General features: G+C 39.3%; 1 non-coding gene and 1 pseudogene across 1 annotated transcript; one reads left to right on the top strand and one right to left on the bottom strand.

Annotated features, from left to right (window-relative positions):
• Nucleotides 1-639: 639 nt before the first annotated feature.
• On the bottom strand, nucleotides 640-758 carry LOC136881353 (5S ribosomal RNA; annotated as a pseudogene).
• Nucleotides 759-15,084: 14,326 nt separating this feature from the next.
• On the top strand, nucleotides 15,085-15,156 carry TRNAA-CGC (transfer RNA alanine (anticodon CGC)). Its single transcript has one exon. It is a non-coding gene; the product is annotated as a tRNA-Ala (tRNA).
• The last annotated feature ends 4,143 nt before the right edge of the window (nucleotides 15,157-19,299 follow it).

The raw sequence follows: 19,299 nt of genomic DNA on the forward strand, positions 1-19,299 counted from the left end.
TGCAAGATCCAGAGTTTGTGATTAAGTTCATAAAATGTGTTGAGAAATATCCTTGTTTATGGAATTAACACTGAAGAATTACAGCAAGAGTGATGTTACAGGTCTTGCATGGAATCCATACGAGGGTCGAATCATAAGTGATGGCAACTATTTTTTTTTTCTCGCGAACGGGAGACAACACAGAAAATCTAATATATGCATTTGGAAATATAGGGCATGTAGGCCTACTTAAGCATAGTGCCTGAAGACAAATTCTGACTTCAGGAGATTCTCGTTGGAAAATGACAGAACACAGGCCATTGATAAACATTGTTTTGTTATAGTATAGGCAGCATATACACAAGACTACGTACAAAGGACAGGTCTCCACTGGTTACAGACCTTCGAAATAATCACCCAAGGTTTCCACTGTGCGATGCCAGCAGTGGGGCAGGCGCTGAATACCATTCTCTGCATGTGTATCGCTACCGTGACACAGCCTGTTTCTAGTCATTTGACCGAGTCAGGAATGGAATGAATGAAGCCCCAATCTAGCGGCGAGGTTAGGAATTGTGCCGGCTGCCCAATATTGCTTAACTGCTGTGATCGGACGAGAACCGGTGCATTCAACATGGTATGGCCGTTGGCAAAAGGGAATTGAGCCAACGGCACGTGGTGTTCCCAAGCGGTCACCCATCCAAGTACTGACTACGCCTAATGTTCCTTAACTGCGGTGATCAGACGAGAACCCGTGTATTCAACATGGTATAGCCGTTGGCCACATACATACAACATACATACATACATACATACATACATACATACATACATACATCAGTATAGACCGTTACGCCTTTCAGCATTCAGCCTGCAAGTCTCTGTGAATTTACTAAATGTCGTCACAATCCTCTATTTGCCTCATGTAGTTGTATATCTCTTATCTTTAAATCGTTAGAAAGTGAGTCTAACCATCGTCGTCTTGTGTCCCTCCTACTTTTCTTATCCTCCATAACAGAGTCCATTATTCTCCAAGGTAACCTGTCCTCCTCCATTCGCCTCACATGACCCCACCACTGAAGCCGGTTTATGCATACAGCTTCATCCATCGAGTTCATTCCAAACTTAGCCTTTATCACCTCATTCCGAGTACCCTCCTCCATTGTTCCCAACCTGTTTGTACCAGCAATCATTCTCGCTACTTTTATGTCTGTTACTTCTAATTTATGAATAAGATACCCTGAATCCACCCAACCTTCTCTCCCGTAAAGCAAAGTTGGTCTGAAAACAGACCAATGTAAAGATAGTTTTGTCCGGGAGCTGACTTCCTTCTTACAGAATACTGTTGATCGCAACTGCGAGCTCACTGCATTAGCTTTACTACACCTTGATTCAATCTCACTTACTATATTACCATCCTGGCAGAACACACAACCTAAATACTTGAAATTATCGACCTGTTCTAGCTGCGTATCACCAATCCGACATTCAATTCTGTTGAAATTCTTACCTACTGACATCAATTTAGTCTTCGAGAGGCTAATTTTCATACCATACTCATTGTACCTATTTTCAAGTTCCAAGATATTAGACTGCAGACTTTCGTAACAGTCTGCCATTAAGACCAAGTCGTCAGCATAGGCCAAACTGCTTACTACATTTCCACCTAACTGAATCCCTCCCTGCCATTTTATACCCTTCAGCAGGTGATCCATGTAAACTACGAACAACGAAGGTGTCTAACCCCTGTAAGTACCCTGAACCAAGAACTCATTCTACCATCAACTCTCACTGCATCCCAATTGTCAACATAAATGCCGTTGATTGATTTTAATAATCTACTCTTGATCCCATAGTCCCCTAGTATGGTGAACATCTTGACCCTCGGTACCCTGTCATATGCTTTCTCCAGATATACGAAACATAAACACAACTGTCCATTCCTCTAAGAGCATTTATCAATTACCTGGCGCATACTGAAAATCTGATCCTGACAGCTCCTCTGTGGTCTGAAACCACACTGGTTTTCATCCAACTTCCTCTCAACCAATGATCGCACCTTCCCTTCCAAGATGCCAGTGAATACTTTGCCTGGTATACTAATCAATGAGATAACCGAGCTCAAAAGCTGCAGTCGCTTAAGTGCGGCCAGTATCAAGTATTCGGGAGATAGTGAGTTCGAACCCCACTGTCGGTAGCCCTGAAGACGGTTTTCCGTGATTTCCCATTTTCACACCAGGCAAATGCTGGGGTTGTACCTTAATTAAGGCCACGGCCGCTTCCTTCCCACTCCTAACTCGTTCCTCTCCCATCGTCGCCATAAGACCTATCATTGTCGGTGCGTCGTAAAACAACTTCTAAAAAAAAAAATCAATGTGATACCTCGATACTTGTTGCAATCCTTCTTGTTCCCTTGCTTGTAAGTAGGTGCAATTACTGCTTTTGTCCAATCTGAAGGTACGTTATCAACACAACTTGCCTATCTTACTGCTCTACGAAGCCATTTCATCCCCGCCTTCCCACTATACTTCACCATTTCAGGTCTAATTTCATCTATACCGCTGCTTTATGACAATGGCGTTTGTTTACCATCCTCTCCACTTACTCACGCGTAATTTCACCAAAATTATTTTCCTCCTCCCCGTGAGCTCCGTTGTTCGTGACACCACCATGAATATTTCCTTCTATGTTGAGAAGATTTTCAAAATATTCCCTCCACCTGTCCAGTGATTCCCTGGGATCCGTTATGAGTTCATCTGAATTACCCAAAACACTGTTCATTTCATTTTTCCTCCCTTCCTAAGATTCTTTACTACTGTCCAGAAAGGTTTCCCTGCTGCTTGACCTAGACTTTCCAGGTTATTACCAAAATCTTCCCAAGACTTCTTTTTTGGATTCAACAACTACTTGTTTTGCTCTGTGTTTTTCGTCTACGTACAACTCCTGTCTGCATCAGCCCTTGTTTGGAGCCATTTCTGATAAGCCTTATTTTTACACTTACCAGCCGCTCTCACTGTAGTGTATTATGGATCAGGTTTCCCCTACCCTCCCATGTATAGCGGTAAATAGCCTTATGCTTGAAGAATGAATTCATAACAGCTAAACCCATACTAGCACAGAAGTCCAGCAAACGCTTCCCATTCGTATTAGCTTCCATATCTTCCCCTCATTTACCAATCGCCCTTTCATATCCTTCAGTTCTATTTCTAATTCTCGCATTTAAATTGCCCATTATCACTATTATATCCTTACTGTTGACTCTGACTACAATGTCACTCAATACTTCATAAAAGTCGTCAATTTTATCCTCATTTGCACTCTCACATGGCGAATACACTGAGACAATTCTTGTCCTATTTCCTCCAACTGCCAAATCTACCCACACCATACGTTCGTTTACGTGCCTAACAGTAGGTTACAGCAAAAATTAAAAAAATACTGGGTGAGTTGGCCTTGCGGTTAGGATCACGCGGCTGTCAGCTTGCAACCGGGAGATAGTGGATTCGAATCCCACAGGCCTGAAGATGGTTTTCCGTGGTTTCCCATTTTCACACCACGCAAATGCTGGGGATGTACCTTGATTAAGGCCATGGCCACTTCCTTTCAACTCCAAGTCCTTTCCAATCCCATCGTTGCCATAAAACCTATCTGTGTCTGTGCGACGTAAAGCCACTAGGAAAAAAATACTAACGAAAAATTACTTATCTAGTTTTTCCTCGGGATGAATGAAATATTCTTTTCGAATCGTGTGTAACCGTCCAGGCTTCTCCAGCCATACTTTTACGCGATATCACTCGATATCAAGATTATACGCCATCGGCAATTATTTATATGACGTATTTAACTTCAATCATTTGTAAATAAGGTTTTTGGAATCATATTGTTTATATTAGAATATCATTTATTATTTAAATTATTATATTACGTAGGATACGAGTTCATTATGTATTGTAAATATGGTTAATGTTGAGACAGAGTTGTTGTCATTTCATCTCATACTTGTGTACACGAAAAAGTTATTCTTGAAGCGGGGAAGTTGGATGAGTCACTGGGTTAAACTCATGAGCAAAAGGCACTACACAGCTACCCATGTGCAAGGCTAGCAAGCCTGGATTCTATATCATCGCCACGCCTACTGGTTACTTGTGAAGAAAGAAGAGTGGGAGATGATAATGCGATCTACGAATCAGATGCTTCGTTATATTGAGATTTGTTTTTGAGCTGTTATCAAGAATGGGGAGAGCCCGAAGATATATTATCTAGCGCGGAGCAATCCTCGACATCACTACCAGAACGTCAACTACTTTATTATTTTTGAGACAGTGAGTGGTCGCTTGGAGACAGTTATTTTCGTACAGTGTGTTGTCGCTTCGACACAATACTTAGCTGCTGTGATGCTGTCGGATCAGGGTGAGACGAAACAAGCTTACGGCTTGTGATATATTCAGTAATTATTCTGGACGAAGGACTACGTTTAGTTCAAGTCCATGGCATTTGGTACAAGTCTGTATAGTATCAGTAGATTAGCTAAGTTGGATTGAGATTTCTGCTAACATGGAAAAGCTAATATTTCTGAATTTTCTCCTCCTACGATCACCGCTGATCAATTTTCACAAGTATAGGGCCAATGTCTAATTTAAAGACTAGGCAATTAGGGAGTGCTAGTCCAGATAGCCCAAATCACATCACAGAAGGCAGGAAGGATGTCCATGGAGCCAATTCTACTACGAGAAGTGGGGAACGAGTAACCACGGAAAATAGATGACCTCAACGGAAGATGCACTTGGTGAGCTTCAATTAGATAAAGCAAACATCAGTTAATTTCAGTAACGTAAATTCTTAAATCCCTCCACGCTTAAAGGAACTTTTCCGATTCATCTCATTTTTTGTATAATAAATTCATTTGTATTTTATATTGCGTTAATTTTCTTTCTTAAGCGATACTTAACGGTTAATTATTTAAAATCCTACCACTGTGATTTAAGTATAAGTCTCTATGCTAGTAAATATAAATTTTGCTTTACAGTTTTGTTTAAAACTGTAACGCTGGCGCCCAAACATTACATAGAGAAATGGGAAACCATGGAATGATAATTAATTCTATTTGCGTGGCAATTTGCGGGCAAGCCACATATAGTTTATATTTATATTCATGTGTCCCCAGGTATTAACTTTCGTCTCCCCAAGTGTGAAGTTAGGAGAGCGAACAGTTACACGTGTAATACCGGTTTGAACAGTGGTTGCAGTTTGCCCCATATTTCTGCAAGCCCTTCTGCTAACAATATCAACGGTAGTTGGTCTCCTGTAGAATTGCATTGGTAACTTCTGAAAACTGCTTTCTGAGTCTACGTGCATCCTGAAAAATCATTTTTGCAAGCTTGTAAACGAAATTGTAGATATAGGTTCAATAAGACTGTTTAATGTATATTTCCTATTGTAGGTTTAACAAGTATTTGACCGAGCTCCATAGCTGCAGTCGCTTAAGTGCGGCCAGTATCCAGTATTCGGAGATAGTAGGTTCGAACCCCACTGTCGGCAGCCCTGAAGATAGTTTTCCGTGGTCTCCCATTTTCACACCAGGCAAATGCTGGTGCTGTACCTTAATTAAGGCCACGGCCGCTTCCTTCCCACTCCTAGCCCTTTCCTGTCCCGTCGTCGCCGTAAGGCCTATCTGTGTCGGTGTGACGTAAAGCAACTTGCAAAAAAAAAAAAAAAAAAAAAAAAAAAAGAATTTTTTGTATTTCCCAAATTCACATGTAGCACTGACATGCATAGATTATCATTACGCTTATGCAAGACTAAGTACCCTTACTGTATATTAAGTTTATTTAACGTCACTACCTCGAATGTAAATTATTTATAGAGTTTTAAGTGTAATTATCCTGTGTAGTTAAATATAATTTGTATCCTAATGAACGTCTGTATATCATATGTATGTGTTTCTAATCATTGAATTTGTATCTGCCTAAAACACAATAAATAAATAAATAAATAAATAAATAACTAAATAAATAAATAAATAAATGAATGAATAAATAAATAAATAAATAAATAAATAAATAAATAAATAAATAAGTAAACATCGTACTCTACTGTTAACTGCACTAATATTAGTATGTGTTAATTATTGAATTCTCCATTCTTTTCAGAACAAATTTGTCGTGACAGGCGGAGAAACATTCGGTGTGCATTTTGTTCGAGCACAGAAATCGCCACGTAGTGGACCTGGTACAAAAAAATATATTATTTGGCTGAGCATTAGAATGTTCTTATCCCATATACTAAAAGCTATATTCGGTCTAGTAATTTAATCAAATTTGCCGATGAACGATCCGATGAGCAGAGCAGCTTTTTACCTGTTGCAGACATTAGTTCTGAAGTAGAAGGCGTACCAGAGGAATTGAATACAGATATCAGCGAAGAAAACATATCATTTTCCTTACTTGAAGATGATGTTTCTAGAACAAATAAGGCTGGTGGTAAACGTGTCTCCCAAACAAAACCTGATGTCGTCGAATCTCCCTTTATAGAGTGGATGAATATGAGAAGAGGAAGAAAGGAAGATGATGCAGATTTGTTGCTTCTTCGAAGTTTGCACCGGGATGTACAAAAGGATTTTAAAAACTAAAGTAATCTCACTTCTAGACGATTTGATAGACGAAACTGAACTAACAAGAGTGTCTTTTCCTTATTCTAAAATTCCCAGCACTTCCAAATCGATGTCCTCATTGAACCAAGAATTCACTTCGAAATAATCTCACATGGCCTAGTTGACTGTTCCAAACTACTTGCTTAGAACGGGACTAAAAGAAAAATAAATAATAGTTTAGGAAAATTTTATTTGATAGAACTTCATATAACCTGTACAGTTGTACTCTGTTCTGTTATATAATTTTTTTTTTTTCAATTCTAGATTAAACTTGTTCCAACAAATAGTTAAAGCTTCCAGTGCTAATTCTACACTGTGTATTTGATGCAATGGCAGAACTGTGCCCCGCGGTATGGAAATTGTAAGGATTGGTACAATACGACCTTTCTTTCTTTCTGTCTTAATCTACCCTCGAGGGTTGGTTTTTCCCTCGGACTCAGCGGGGGATCCCACCTCTACCGCGTCAAGGGTAGTGTCCTGGAGCGTGAGACTAGGGGTCGGGGGATAGAACTGGAGAGGAGGACCAGTACCGCGCCCAGGTTGTCCCACCCTTTATACTGAACAGGGGCCTTGTGGGACGATGGGAACATCAGTGGGGATAGGTAAGGAAGAGAGAAGGAAACGGCCGTGGCCGGGATTTGTCGAGGATGGTTGAGGTGGGAATCGGACTCCCCTCTCTACTCAGTTGACTTCTCGAGGCTGAGTGGACCTCAATGCCAGCCCTCGTACCACTGTTCAAATATCGTGGCAGAGCCGGAAATCGAACCCTGCCTCCGGCGGTGGTAGCAAATCACACTAACCACTACACCACAGAGGCGAACGCCATACAATTTATTTTATAAAACTTCATGTAACCTGTAAGGCTAGTATTTCTTTCTTTTTTTAACATAAATTTGTACTCTGGTCTGTAAAATAAATGGTTTATTTTTTCAGTTCTAGATTAAACTTGTTCTAACAAGAAGTTAAAACTTTCAGCGCTCATTCTACTACTAGCTATTATTTTCCATTTTAACCTGAACCTTGTACATGTTATCTATATATAAAATAACATGTCCTGACTGACTGACTGACTCATCATCGCCGAGCCAAAACTACTGGACATAAAGAAATGAAATTTTGGTGATACATTTATATTAGAGTGTAGGTGCTCTCTAATTGAGGATTTTTGGATATACCGGCGCTAAGGGGGTGAAAAGGGGGGTAAGTAAGTAATTCGTCTTTATTCGTGGCGAAGTTAGGGCTCAAGGCCCTCTCTTACACTTAACCACAATATTTAAAATGATTAACGTACATATAATATTTAAATACAACAGATCTTTTAAAATAATATGGTACTAATAGAAAATTTGGAGATTGTAATAAAAAACTATTATAGAATGTACAACACTACAATCTAAGTGTACATGGTAATAAATATAAAACTAACACTAGTGATAATAAGAGACGGAAACACAGAAAAAAAACCTATAACTGGCAAATATATTTCTAATTTTTATGAATATATGCTCATTCACGCACTCATTCACACTACACACATCGAAAAGTCAGCTAGAGGTATTCAGAAAGTGATTTCGGCAATCCATCTTAAATCTCCTACGAGAACGCAAATCCCTAATGGTAGCAGGTAGGGTATTCCACAGCCTCGCGGCAGTGACTACAAAGGAGCGGTTGTAGGTCCTGGAGTGACTGAGAGATATTGTTAAACAGGAGTCAGATCGTGTATCGTGGTTATGATAGGAGGAGAGGTAATTAAATTTTGAAGAGAGATAATTCGGTACACCTGTGTTTAGAACTCCATGCAGAAGAGACAACATGTGGAGACTGCGACGCTCATGAACACGAAGCCATGACAACTCCCTGTAATAAGGTGAAATGTGAGAACCATATCGCAGCTTAAATATGAATCGAATACAGGTGTTCAAACTCCGTTCAAGCATCTTGTTACTGTCTTGAGATATGTCCGTAAGTACAGTGTCGCAGTAGTCTAGAATTGGTAAGATTAGGGATTTTACCAGTTGTATTTTAAGATTTTTTGGAAATATAGTAGAGTAGCGTTTGAGAGGAAAAAGGGATTTCTGCACTTTACGGCAGGTATTTGTCACTTGTTCAGTCCAGTTGAGGGTCTCAGTCATTATAACGCCTAAGTTTCTTACTGACGTACAATAGGGCACGACAATGTTATTTGAAATAATTGGGGGTACATGTCTACTTTTTAACAAGTTGAGGTTTATTTTGGTACCAAATATAATAGCCTGAGTTTTGTTAGGATTTATTAACAAGCTGTTATTTTTTGCATAGTCATTCAGTCGTCGTAAGTCAAAATTTACTCTGTCAATGGCTACATCTATGTCTTGTGGATATGAGTGATAATAAATCTGAAGATCATCTGCATAGATATGGTACTTGCTATATTTCAATGCGTCCCCTATGTCGTTCACACTAACAACAAATAAAAGTGGGCCGGTGAACTTTTAAAATGAGGATATCTATATCACAAACACTTAAGATTACGGACGTAAACATTGGTGTTTGGAATCTCCTTTTAAAATAAAGAAACACGTATTCTTTTGTTTTAGGAAAATCCCATTAGGGAGGGGGGGGTGAAAAATGGGGGGAAATGTGTTGAACACCTATCATGAGGAGACTTATACCTCAAAAACTAAAGATGATACAGACATGAAAATTGGTATTTGGAATCTCCTTTGAAAATAAAGAAACACGTATTTTTGTGTTTTTGGATAATCCGATGAATAGGGGGTGAACAGGAGTGACGAACGGGGTGAATTTTTTTAAAAAAATACTATATCTGCAAATTATCTCAGACACGTAACATATTACAGATTTGAAAACTGGTATTTGGAATTTCCTGTAAAAGTAAAGAAACATAAATATTCTTTTCGGAAAATCCACTTAAGGGGAACTAAAAAAGGGGGTGAACTTTTAAAATTAGCATATATACAGTATATCTCAAAAACTTAAAATGTTGCAGACGTGAAAATTGGTATTTGAAATCTCCTTTAAAAGTAAGGAAGCACGTATTTTGTTTTCGGAAACCGGGTGAGGGAGTTGAAATAATTGAAAAATTAGTTGAATTATTTGTATGAATACCAAAAAAATCTACAGATGTTACAAACGTGAAAACGGTATTTGGAATCTCCTTTAAAAATAAAGAAACACGCATTTCGGGGGGTGAATCAACTTGGTATGGAGGGATGAAAACGAACTTGAATTCCTTTTACGAGGATCCTTATATCTCAAAAACTGAAGATGTTACAGTCGTGATAATTCTTATTTGGGAGCTCTTTTAAAGACGGGTTCTGTTAATTTTGAAAAATTCACTTAAGTGGGGAGTGTGAAAGTAAGTGAAAAAATTGAATTCTTTTTCTGGAAAATCTTATATCTCAAAACTGAAGGTTACAAACGTGGAAAATGGTATTTGGAATCTCCTTGAAAAATAAAGATACACGCATTTTTGAATGGGGAGGGGGAATCGACTTAACGGGCTGGGATGAAAAAGGATTTGAAATCTTTTTGTGAAGATGCGTATATCTCAAGAAATGAACATGTTGGAAGCATCAACATTTGTATTTGGAATCTTCTTTCAAAGTAAAGAAACACGCATTCTTTTGTCTTCGGAAAATCCACTTACGGAGGGGGGGGGGCGTGAATAAATTGAAAAATGTGTTGAATTCTTTGTACGAGGATACTTATATTTCAAAAACTAAAGATGTTAAAGACGTCAAAATTGGTATTTGGAATCTCCTTTAAAAATAAACAAGCACTTTTGGGGAGGGGGGATCCACTTAACGGTTATGAAGGGGAGAGGGGGGTGAAAAAGGATTTGAATTACTTTTATGAGGATACTTATATCTCAAAAACTGAATATGTTACATACGTGAAAATTGGTATTTAGAATCTCCTTTAATATAAGGGAACATGTACTTTTTTCGGAAAATACACTTAAATGGGGTGGTGTGGGGGAAGGACTGATCAAGGGGTTGACTTCTTTTTGTGGGGATACTTATGTATATCTCAAAAGCTGAAGATGTTACAGATGTGGGAATAGGTATTTGGAATCTCCTTTAAAAATAAAGAAACATGTATTTATTTTTTCGATTGAGAGAAGACTATTTCTCACATGTACAGTTCTATGTCGCATGGTCGTCTTAGTCCCAAAAGGTAATACTGCAAACATGGTTTACAAAGAATTTCTGGGGTACCTAAATGAAACTCAATTTTTGGGTGAGTTTTTATACTTCAGGAATTTTCATATAAGGTCTTAGTACAATGCCGGGGAATGATTACTTGATCAAATTACGAAATCTACGCGAGCGAAGCCGCGGGTAATTGCTAGTCTTTTGATAAAATTGCAGAACTGTGCCATGCGTTATGGAAACGGTAAGGATGGGCAGAATACCGCCTTTCGACATTAAACCACTATGGTAAACCAAAACATGATCTTCACTTGAACACTCTGCCACTAACACTAGGCATAAATTCCGTACCGGATAGGTGTGCAGCAAAGTTATCTTTAAGACAGATATCACACGCTATTGATCTTATCGCGCTGGTCTGCGGTCCGCCTCACAGTTGAAAGCGATACGTGTTAGATTCTAGGGTGAGGTCCTGCGTTTCACAATCGTATCAGAGGGTTAGTAGGAAAAAATAAAAAAAATAAAAAATTGAACCACTAAAGTTATTTTCGTCAGTATAAACTTCTTGCTAGAGGACGATATTAGGTTCAAGGAGCATGTTCCTAACCTGCACAATACTCAACAAATACTCCCCTATGTTTAGGTATACCTACTCTAGACAGTCTTTTACAACGTGCAAATGAAGACATGTTTCAAAATGTTCCAGAAATCAACTTCCAAGCAAAGACAAATTGTTTATTTTAGGAATTTGAAAGTAGTGTATTTATTGCGAGCTGCTGGTGCGAGAAACAGGTGCATTTTCAGCACTGGGTTTGCAGTAGTGGCGATTGGGGGAGGCGAGGGGGGAGACCGACTGCAACCAAAAAAAATCCATTTTAGCCACCTAAATCTTGGAATTATTGAAAAAAGCAATTTATAAAACACTTGTCTATTACCTAATTATTTCCTTTAATTTCTTTATATATATAAAAAAATACTTTTCGGAAATACGCACAAAATGTCATCCGATCCAGCTGATTTTTCAACGTCACAGCCGTTATTGGAGACTAGCGTAGCAGCGTGCAAAAGCGCGGTTAGTATGTAGGCCTAATGGCACAAAACCTTAGTTGCGCACATGTGTAATTGTTCCTTTGGCGAAAATTTTATTGTATAGTGTTGAATCGAAATCCCCCCCCCCAGAATATTATTATTGCAGTTAAGTTTGTATACTGTCACTGCCTTCGTGATGTACAGGCCGTACTGTACCTCCGATGACGTCACGCAAAGAGGCGAACTGTTTCCTCCGTCCGACCCGTGTAATGCAAGGACATGATGCGTCTGTACATGGTAATTACGAAATATTCACAAAAGTTGTATTAATATTGCAGGTGAGATCATTAAAACCTGTAATCGCATCATAACTCGTAAATCAAGTCTGTGTAATTTTGGGAGAAGTAGTTTTGAAGTGCGATCTACCCGGTCAAAGCTTCAGTGTTTTACTCGTCAATGTACCCAACAAATAATTAGCCTATTATGCATTAATACAAATATGGAACAACAAATGTGCAATAATAAACTTTACTTTCATACATCTAGATGGCCATAAATAGTTACTTCCCACATTCACGGAAACTGTCGAGGAATGGTTTTTACTCGCATTCATTTTGGGGAGAAAAGGCAGCGTGTACTCAACATTACGAGCCCAAGAAATAACGATATATAGGTTCCATTGGTTACTGTCCACTTTTATACTTTTTCTGTCTCAACAAAAAAAGTTTTGCTGTAAATCTGTGTAACAAGAAAGTCAAAAGCAGAACACATCATCAGTTCTGGAAAATGACTGAAACATACACCTTTATTCTTCGTAACAGGTATTTTTGGTTGGTATTTTCGTTTTTCATAAAGGTAACCTGCCCCCATACGAAGAAAATGAAAATATTAATGCAAATTTACTTGTATAGTTGTATTTCGGCGTGGTACGCACAAGTTCTTAGCATTGTGACAAATGTGAACTTTCACACACTGTGTTTAAATTTGTAGCACATTATATTTCCACAAAAACGTCTTATACGATAACAATTAAATGAATAAACTACACGAGAAGTATTTTTTCTTTTGCTAGGGGCTTTACGTCGCACCGACACAGATAGGTCTTATGGCGACGATAGGATAGGAAAGGCCTGGGAGTTGGCAGGAAGCGGCCGTGGCCTTAATTAAGGTACAGCCCCAGCATTTGCCTGGTGTGAAAATGGGAAACCACGGAAAACCATCTTCAGGGCTGCCGATAGTGGGATTCGAACCTACTATCTCCCGGATGCAAGCTCACAGCCGCGCGCCTCTACGCGCACGGCAACTCGCCCGGTACGAGAAGTATTACGTCCCTTGAATTTTCATTACTCACCACGTGAAGATACCATGCCTAACCTAAACTGTGAGGTCTCATTATTTTAATAACAGCTGTTTACGTAAATCCTGATGTGATAAATTTAAATAAAAACATGCAATATAATTAAATATAAATATTTGTCTCTCAACGGTCACAATTCTCCTAAGAATGCCCCCAATACTTATGGATTACATTCACAAATACAATTTGTAACATTCGCTTAGCTCGCCTCAATTGATCAGCTGATTGGCTTGGCGCGCTTTCTACAGTACGGCCTCTACATTACGAAGGCAATGATACTGTCAACCTTTACCTCTGTCGAAATTCGCTCCCATTTTTGTACCTATTCTGTTTTAATTTTTTGTCTATCCCCTACTATATTCCCCAGACCTCCGGTACTTTGTTTTCTAAGCATGTTTATGCCCCCCCCCCCCACTTCTAACTTCCAATTGCCGCTACTACTGTGCTGCAACAGTCAATTATCACGATCAGGTGTGAATATTAGTAATTTTGAGTTTTAAAGTTATTTGTCTGTTTTGTTTATCATCTTATCCTCATTTGTATGTACAGAGGTCTGTAATTTGAAGATATCAAGTGTTATTACAACTGATAGTAAAGTTCTATATATAAAAACTTGTTCCTTTTGTATTATTATAATTTTAGTTCACACAAAACAACATCAAAAAAGGCAGGTATTCAGTAGGTAAATATTTCGTTTTTCTCTATAGCCCATGTCATTTCGAAACAATTTTGTCATTTTGAACCTGTTTTGTTTTTATGTCACAAACTCATTACTGTACCATATGATATGCAAGTTAATTAAAATCATAATGTGAATTATTATATTTTACCTAGTTAGCTATTGAGTAGCATACTATTATCCAGCCGTTAGGGTTAGGATTTTTGTAAAACCCTGTCTGCTTTTTGTGGATGTTCCGAAACCAATCATTTCTCAAACATGCTTATCTTGACTATTTCTTTCATCACGATTCTAAGCGGAAAGTTCATACACTTTCCTTGTAAATCTTGTCTGAATGGGAAATAAATATAGTTAGTATTTCGTCCGTCGGACGGACACGTTAAGCCTTGAGCAGACCCCTTGGTGCTATTCGAGAGGAGTAGGCTGTATGTCGGCACCGGGTTTTACCCTCTCCCTTCCTACTGTCATATATCAAGTTATTCATTTCATCTCATTAACTCCTCTGATGAGGTTGGCGTCAGGAGGGGCATTCGGTTATAAAAACCCGCCACGACACGATTCAACTCACCTCATCCCCGACCCCGTAGATCAACGGGACAAGGGTTGGACAAACACAAACATTATTTCTCGCTCACAAAACGTTTAGCGATCGACATGTTGGCCAGGTGTGTAGTAATCTATTTCTCTTGATGCTTCGTAACAAAGGGGACGCCGACTCCAAACACACTTTCTTATTCATTCTGAGCACAATTAATGAAGTAATCATCTGGAAAGTGCCCCGCTATTCCAGCAATAGGACCTATTTCTTATCTTGAAACGATCGATCACTACCTTTCTCATTATCAGATCAAAAAATCACGCAGTTGACATTCCACGAAACTTCCTCTGTTTCTGACGCTTTCACTACGGACTTTTAGAAAGCTAAGATGTGTTCGATAGCCGTATTGGATCTTGATATTCCTTTTAATACGACCGACGAAGTTTGTATTCACATTGCCTTACTGCAAATCAGTGATACGATTCTCTTTCCGGCCAGAGATCTTCCGCGAGTGATGCATACATACGATGCCTTGAAGTCTAGCTTCTGCCATCTGTTGGAGGGCATGCGAACGACACAGCGAGAATGGGATTGTATGCGAGCAGATAGTTCCAGCAATGACCACCAGGAGCATAAGTTAATACATTGGTCACTAGAAAGCACTGCTTTAAAAGCTTTTGTTAGCAAAGCGTCTCCTTGTCAGGGGGTGTAACTCAGTGGTAGAGTGTCTGCTTCGCATGCAGAAAGTCCTGGGTTCAAATCCCAGCTCCTCCAAGTTTTTAAAATTTTCTTTAATAGCTATATTTGAAATACAAGAATTATCTTAACCACTTGTAAACACTTTTAACGTTGCAGATTGAAATCTGAAAACAGACTTCCGAAAAAAAAAAAAAACCTTAAAATTACATTACTTTCGGTATAACTTTGTTTCCCAGTTAGTTAACCAGAAAATTCAGAGACTATAAAAAGTATCAAGTGGTATGAGAGCACGAGAGAACTGCAGAAGCATGGCAATCAATATTTTAGTGTTATTGATTTCTTCTTTTTATTGTTATATCGTTTTAGCACCGAGTGGAGGGGCAGCGCGTGTTAACGCGTTACGGTTATGGATTCAAGCTGGTCATTCGGGAGACACGCGGGTTTGAACTCCACCGTCGGCTGTCCTGAAAGTGATTTTCTGTGGTTTCCCATTTTCACTTCCAGGCAAATACCGGGACAGTTCTTATTCATAGGCCACATACGACTCCTTCAATCTCCTTATCCAATTTCATTCAGTATCATTCATTTGATTTTCATTAGCTATTCAACTGAGATTGGCATCGGACACCCGGCCCTAGGAACATACCTTACAAATTCATATCACCTCATTCCATTCTCACACATGCCCCACTTTTGTCCTTCCCAACCCTCGTAGGTTATTCACCTACCCAGTAGGTAGTCTACACTCATCAGTCATATCTTGACTACAAGATAAATTAATTTTTCGTGAAAAACTGTTAACCGAGCTCGATAGCTGCAGTCGCTTGAGTGCGGCCAGAATCCAGTAATCGGGAGATAGTGGGTTCGAATCCCACTGTCGGCAGCTCTGAAGATGGTTTTCCGTGGTTTCCCATTTTCACACCCGGCAAATGTACCTTAATTAAGGCCACGGACGCTTCGCGATTCGCTGTGTATGGATTCCATCACAAAATATGCGACAAGACAAGACATCACGACCCTACTAATGACTGTACTTGCAAATTGTGCGACCGGTACCATCTTCGAGAGTCATGAGATGTCGTGCATTGCAGTTGCGACCTTGTCCTTGATGTGAAGTGTGAATGTGGTTCCTGTAGTCTGTAGCGTCATTCCGAGGTATTTAAAGGATGCGACCGTCGTTAATCTTACGTTCACTCACTACATTATAGACATTATTATTTCCACCACGATGTTCAAATTTTCAGCTTGGAGAGGGACTTGATGTTTGCCCAGTGCTTGCGCATGTTTCTCCCTTCTTTCCTTTGTCCAGAGGGCGCCTGTTTTCTTACAAGGGGGTCTGTCCTGAAACCCCTTTTGTTCGATTATTCTTCTGAGAAGTGATCGGTTTCTGATGTATTTTTCAGTTACTCCCAATTCCTGTATGTCTTTCTTCTCTTCTGTTAGCCTTGGTGTCCCTATCTTCCTGTTTTTCCAGTAATTGAGAAACCGCTTATAGGCATTATTATTTTCTTTCTTTCTTAATCTGTTTACCCTCCAGGGTTGGTTTTTCCCTCGGACTCAGCGAGGGGCCCCACTTCTACCGCCTCAAGGGTAGTGTCCTGGAGCGTGAGACATTGGGTTGGGAGATACAACTGGGAAGGAGGGCCAGTACCTCACCCAGGTGGCCTCATCTGCTATGCTGAACAGGGGTCTTGTGGGGATGGGAAGATTGGAAGGGATAGACAAGGAAGAGGGAATGAAACGGCCGTGGTCGTAAGTTAGGTACCATCCCGGCATTTGCCTGGAGAAGAAGTGGGAAACCATGGAAAACCACTTCCAGGATGGCTGAGGTGGGAATCAAACCCCCCTCTACTCAGTTGACCTCCAAAGGCTGAGTTGACCCCGTGACCCACTTTTCAAATTTCGTTTCAGAGCCGGGAATCGAACCCGAGCCTCGGGGATGGCAGCTAATCACGCTAACCCCTACACCACAGAGGCGGATATTATTATTATTATTATTATTATTATTATTATTATTATTATTATTATTATTTGATTACCCATTAATGTAGAGTTGTAGAAAATGAGTTTTAATATGGAATAGTTCTTCCAGACTCATGTCTACAGTATATAACTTTGTTTTTCTTACGTATGAGGAATGTGTTCTGAAAGTTTGGCCGTACTTTATTGCTTTAATCCATGATTTCTTAGTTCTTGGCAAGGATATACATGAAAACTAGTTCCAGGCTTGTTTTTAACATTTTGCTTTACATCGCACCGACACAGATCTTGTGGCGACGATGGGATAGGAAAGGTCTAGTAGCGGGAAGGAAGTGACCGTTGCCTCAATTAAGGTACAGCCTGGTGTAAAATAGAAAACCACAGAAAACCATCTTCAGGGCTGCCGACAGTGGGTTTCGAACCAGCTATCTCCCGAATGCAAGCTGGACAGCTACGTGACTCAAACCGTGCAGCCACTTGCTCGCTGAACTTTATTTCTAGAGCCTTGTTTGCAAAACGGCGCGCCTCTGGCGTCAAACATAGCATCCTCAGCGCCCACAGCTGCCAGTGTCTATCGGGCAGGCGTTTTATTATTTTTGTTGGCTAAGTGCAGTCCAAACATAAATTAATTTCACAGTGATTAGAAATGTATTTAAAACAATTTTATAGCTGTTACTGTGAAACATACTCTTTCAGATGAAGTAATAATAATAATAATAATAATAATAATAATAATAATAATAATAATAATAATAAACATAGTGAACAGATGAAAGCGTACTGGAAGAAAAGGAAAGAACAAAGAAGAAGGAATTGAAATTGGCACGTGGTCCTCTGGTGGCCCATTCGAAAGAATAATAATAATAATAATAATAATAATAATAATAATAATAATAATTGTTACCGTGTTTGCGTGGAACAGAGGTGTGAAATAAGGTGCTGGCTTGAATGGGTCTATCTACGATAGTCGAAGATTAACTTAACACTTTAAAAATCAAGGTTATATTTCTTTTCAGATATTAAATTTTAACAAAACTATTCACTTGGTGAAAGAACAAGATTTCAGGTACAGAGCTAGTTTGGTACAAAGTAGGGAAAACAGAAAAACCCAGTAAGGTTAATTATAAAATTCGAGCTTCCAGCTCCCAATTTACAAAAGTCTCTACATCATTACTGTTGCGTTTAGTTATATAGTCAAGGAGACGAGCCTCCCAATTTCTTTTACATGATATTTAAATCACACACAATTTTCACGAGCACCTTTCGCACCAAAGGTTACAAGATACGGCCTTCCAAAGGCACAATTCAATATTTACACAAATTACAAGAAAGAGCCTCTATGCTCGATAATTCTACCAAGGAGATTGCACTCCCAAACCCTTACAGCCTACTCAAGCCAACCTTTAACTTTTACATTTGGGATTAGAGCGTTTTCGCTCAATAAAATTCACACTTTCAGGCCTCTCTAGGCAAAACCTATAATTTACAAGACCATATCAATTGACTTTTAAGTTTACACAGGGGTATCGAGTACCCATTCTACCGGGCCTTCGTGAAAAAAGTACAGGTTAAAGTTACTGGCTCAAAAATCAAAATGCTGTGGAGGCAGACATTTGCACTCCTTGAAATTTGCACACAAGATAAAAACCCTATTTGGGCTCCTGGCCCGAAGTTACAGGGGCTAATCCCATTCTACTGAGGTGACTAGATGAACAAGTTGAGTTACAATTTGCAATAGAGAAAACAGTTACAAAATCGTAGTCACCTCCAGATTAAATTGAAGGGGAATTCGAGAGGGTAACGCACTCTCTATCCCCGGTTTTAGTTAAATGCCATAGACTAGTTGAACTTTTACATGAGAAGAGAGAAAATTTTACATTTTCGGAATTTTACGTTTACATTATTAAAGATGGGAAAACTTCCCCTCAAATTAGCTGGCAGAGATACCTACAGAGTTAGAAATATCGTGGCGATTACCTTAGCTGATGTTCTGCTCGCGAACGGATGAGGCCGCCGCCTCCTCTCTTAACACACACGCTCAGTAACACGACGATCAATAAGACAGCTCGAAAAATTGCCAGCTTTTATACCCGAGAGGAAGTTTCGATAGAGATCTGGACTAATGCCCGACACAACCCCAGTTTTTATTGGCTAATTAAATATGTTCAAGAAACCCCTGATTGGTTTGAAACTAAATACCCAAAATTTCTAATTGGTTACTTTTAAATTTGGCGGAAA

This window comes from Anabrus simplex, chromosome 9, assembly GCF_040414725.1.
Source record: "Anabrus simplex isolate iqAnaSimp1 chromosome 9, ASM4041472v1, whole genome shotgun sequence".
Taxonomy (NCBI): domain Eukaryota; kingdom Metazoa; phylum Arthropoda; class Insecta; order Orthoptera; family Tettigoniidae; genus Anabrus; species Anabrus simplex.